Source organism: Octopus bimaculoides, chromosome 2, assembly GCF_001194135.2.
Source record: "Octopus bimaculoides isolate UCB-OBI-ISO-001 chromosome 2, ASM119413v2, whole genome shotgun sequence".
Classification (NCBI taxonomy): Eukaryota; Metazoa; Mollusca; class Cephalopoda; order Octopoda; family Octopodidae; genus Octopus; species Octopus bimaculoides.
In genome coordinates, this window is record NC_068982.1 from 64,242,828 (window position 1) to 64,247,608 (window position 4,781).

Sequence of the window (4,781 nt, forward strand, 5' to 3'; positions counted from 1 at the left end):
TATATATATATATATATATATATGTGTGTGTGTGTGTGTGTATATAAATAAATATCTATATGTGTGTAGTCTGTGCATGCGTGTGCGCGCGACTGTGTTAGCGTTTGTGCGCATGCACTATTTCTACTTCTAACACTCCCACTCCTATGTAGATTATACTAATCATCACGCCTCCTTAATATCTCGCACCCAAGTGCTATCTACACACACAGTATCCACGTTAAGTCAAAATATTCTTCCATGGAAGCAATAGATATGGTCTCCTTCGACATCCCCAAGAGACAATCATTGCGCATAAGAAGAAAATTATCCTTTCTGCTAAAGGCACAAGACTTGAAGTTTTAGGGGTAGGGTTTAGTCGATTACATCAATTCTAGTGCTCTTCTGGTACTTATTTTATCGACCCCGAAAGGATGAAAGGCAAAGTCGACCTCGGTGGAATTTGAACTCGGAACGTAAAGACGGAAGAAATGCTACTAAAATTTAACCCGGTATGCTAACGATTTTGCCAGTTCGCCGCCTAATACTATACCGTACCTTACCATCTCTGATCTTGGACAACTTGTAGCTAAACCCCTCAAAGTGTACTTCAAACGCTTAACCTGACTATCACTGGTGATCTCTCATGGCGTTCTAACAATATGGCAAGGCTGCGTCACTTCAGAACCAGAAAATATTTAGTTAAAGCAAGTACTAACATATATTTATTGGATCTGGAAGAACGAACGAGCAGTGCTCATGGTCTTCACAGATTCTCCAATGCCAGTGAGAGCGATAATCCTCTTGAGCTTTTGTAAATAAATAACTTGGAATACAACATCTGGAGCGGTGTTGCCGCTATACACATGAAAAATCATAAGCAACACTGAGAATAAATTTAACCGATGAACTGACATGGGTTCACTTCACCATTGACCTCAATCTCTAGCCCATAGATATATTGTCTCTCCAGTTTATCCTTTTTTTTTTACTGCTACGATAACGGTCCCCGTTCTCTTCCACCATCCAAGTCTACTCGACACGCCGTCCTTCTGTCTCACTCCCGAAGTCTATCACTAACAACTATGCGTTACTCCTCTTCCTCAGTACGTCAACACTCCTGAATCTCTTCTCGTTGGTGTTTTTTCCACACAGTCGTTGTCTTTAAGATGCTAAAAATATTGACTTGATCAGTTTCACCAATCTCGGAGAAACTGCATTCCCTTCCTGCCTTCTGAGTAAATCATTTAAAGAAGTAAAACACTCTTAAAATATTGATATGATACTTTACATGTAAGACAACTTTGTATGTGTGTGTATGTATGCGTGCGTGCGTGTGTGTGTGTGTATTTTCTTATTGTTTGCTTCGTCGGTATCCTGCTACTCTGGAGCATGCGCTCACAGATCTTCAAACGAGTTAACAGTCATAATTTGTCTGACGAACCAGTGAGCAGACTGACTAAACTCCAGAGTATCAAGACACTGACTCAAACAAAAATGACAATACTATTAAATCTCTACTACGATATAGAATATTCTTTCTTTCGACAGTCAAGACTAAATGTGCTCATCTCTCTCTCTCTTTCACTCTCTCTCTCACTCTCTCTCTCTCTCCTGGTATATATATATATATATATATATATTATCAGCAGCAGCATCATGTCATAGAATAGTGAGACTTCTAGCAAATGCTTAATCATCATAACTTTCAATCTTTTCTTTCTGAAAACATCAACCAGAAACTACTTCTTTTTTGTCGGATGACGGTTTCGTTTTAATTTATGAAAACTTCAAATTATTGAAGTGACAAGTATACAACGAGAAAATATGGCGACTAAGTGAAACTGCAAAGTAAAAGCCGATTCAATATTTCAAGATTATCATTTTCACTGTCATATTTACAAATACTAAACACATACAGACGAGCGTTAGAATGAGATAAAATTGAACATCCTCTTATATAATATATGACGGCATCGTATATTTATGAATAATGCAGAAAAAATATGATATAAATATAGAAATATTTTTAATGGTATTTAGATATGTATATTATTCTGTATGAAAGAAATAAGTTCAAAAGAACGTAAGAACAATAGTTAATGCAGTACTTTAACTTAGAAGGCTGAGCATGTATAACAGAACACAGGTTTTCTGGAGCATGCAATAATTCGGACGTTGTATAAGTTCACTTACGCATGTCATATTATATATCTACAAGTATTATATGTAGATATATATGTCATATATCATACATGTGTTAATATCAAATTTAAACCCAAATTCTGACAATGGTAAAAACTTTAACAGAAATGTTAAAGTTTCTAATGCGTTCTAACTAAAAGAAAGTAATTATATAAAATCGGAAACATAAATACATATAAATATGTATATATAAATTTCGATATATATATATATATATGTGTGTGTGTATTTGTGTATTATACTATAATCTACACTATATTTTATTATTCATATAAATATATATATATATATATATATATATATATATATATATATATATATATATATAGTGAGAGAGAAAGAGAGAGATACATACATACATACATACATACATACATACATACATACATGCATGCATACATAAATACATACATACATACATACATGCATACGTACGTACATACGTACGTACAAAATTCCTTATGAAACTAAAATTAGTTTCTCAATTTGACTGATTTTATAAATTATTCGTAAATTCACTATTTTTCTTAATATGAGTAACATTATAGCTGAGTGATGGACAAATATATTCACATTTATAAATGAAACTTTTAAATGAAATAATTGCACGTTTTTTTGCGGTAACAATTGTTTCTAATTTAGGCACATGAACTGAAATTTAAGATTTAAGATTTAATCGACAGAACTTAATTGGGTACTTTATTTTATCGACCCTGAAAGAATGAAAAACAAAAGTGACCTCGGCGAGATTGGAAATCAGAGCGTAAAAGCCAGAAGGAATATCGCAAAGCATTTCATCTGACTCTCTAACGATTCTACCAATTCTGGACCCAAGGCTAACGATTTCGATGGGAGAGGCTCTGTCAGTTACATTTGATGCTAGTACCTGACTGGCACTTTATGTTATCAGCCATGACAGAATGACAGGCAAATTTGACCTCAATGGCGTTTAAAATACGCAACATAAAGAGCCAGAACAAACATAGCAATGTATTCTTTTCTGATGCGCAAACGATTCTATAAATTCTTCTGAAAAGGGTACAATTTGGTTCACAGAGAAAAGAGTTGACAAAGTTTGGACTAGCACGTGACTTGTAATGTACTTTATCAACACCCACATCAATATTTTATCAGCCTGGGATCGATATAAAATACAGATGCTGTTAGTCTCAAGCATTATATACTTAATAAAACAAAGAATATATATACAAATATAATTTATACATAAGTTTTTGAGCGTTTCTCTCTAAGTATCCGTACGCTGGCTAATTATTTGACGAAACTAAGTAAGCTAATGTTAAGACTGAAAATATATGACATGTATTATTTTAAATAATATACAGAATAATTAACTTTTAAATAAGAAGTGCATGTTATGTATGTATATCTATAAGTGTGTGCGTATGTGTGTATGCGTGTGTGTGTGTGTGTGTGTGTGTGTGTGTGTGTGTGTGTGTGTGTGTGTGTGTGTGTATGCGTAGGTTTGGTGATACAAACTGGAAAAAATGGTACTTAAAACATGAATATATATATATGCATATATACATATGTATATATATATATATACACACACACACATACATATATATATGTATGTATGTATGTATGTATGTAGGTATCTTTCTATGTATGTATGTATGTATACGTAAATATCGAACGATGAAAATGAGTCCTCAGCACCAACTGGCAGATATAGTTTCTTTATCTGTGAGTTAAGGCTACCATTGGTTTCACGTTAAGAAAAGTAAGAATATATATATATATATATATATATATATATATATATATATATAACCAAACTTCTTGGCCAATAAAAATTAAGGACAATTATTGAAATTAATTGGTCAATTAATTTTATAATAAAAGGTATTCAAATGAAGCAAAACTAAAATATTGACACATGATCAACAACAACAGCAACAACAAAGTAGGCACATACATCCACACACATACACACACAGAGAGAGAAACACTCAATATTCACATATAAAGACAGTGCACACACACACACACTCGCACACACACTCATCAAAATATAAGCGCACAGATAGTAGATGAAGTTGTCTTACTTTTTTGTTCCTCTAGTAGAAACACGTTGTTATCGGAAGTCGCTGAGTTTTGCAGTTGCCGGCGTGAATCTTTCAACTGAAGTGTTGTTGCCGTATCACAGGCCTATATATGTAACGGTTGAGCAGGGTCACAGTTGCAACTGAAACAGCAGCAACGAACAGCAGCAATAGCTAATCAGCAGCAACAGCATCAGTAAGGTGGTATTCAAGCCTCTAACTGTTGCTGCTGCAGCTGCAGCTGTTGTTCTTGCCGTTGCGATTGTGATGACTGGCTGAATGAATGAATGAATGAATGGCTGAATGAATGAGTGGCTGAATGAATGAATGAGAGAATGAATGAATGAGTGAAAAACGGGGGTGGAGTAGAAATTAGATGTGAAGCTGAGGAAGTCTAATATAAGTTTTATTATAGGGAAAAGAGAAAAGGAAGACGGAGGAAAAGGAGGAGGAAGAGAAGAAGAAGAAGAAGAAGAAGAAGAAGAAGAAGAAGAAGAAGAAGAAGAAGAAGAAGAAGAAGAAGAAGAAGAA

General features: G+C 34.1%; 1 long non-coding RNA gene across 1 annotated transcript in view; it reads right to left on the minus strand.

Annotated features, from left to right (window-relative positions):
- LOC106868158 (uncharacterized) overlaps nucleotides 1-4,640 on the minus strand; it is a 42,848-nt gene extending 38,208 nt beyond the window's left edge. The window contains exon 1 of the long non-coding RNA XR_001409235.2: nucleotides 4,254-4,640. This is a non-coding gene — a long non-coding RNA (uncharacterized LOC106868158). The remainder of the gene's footprint in view (nucleotides 1-4,253) is intronic.
- Nucleotides 4,641-4,781: the final 141 nt, after the last annotated feature.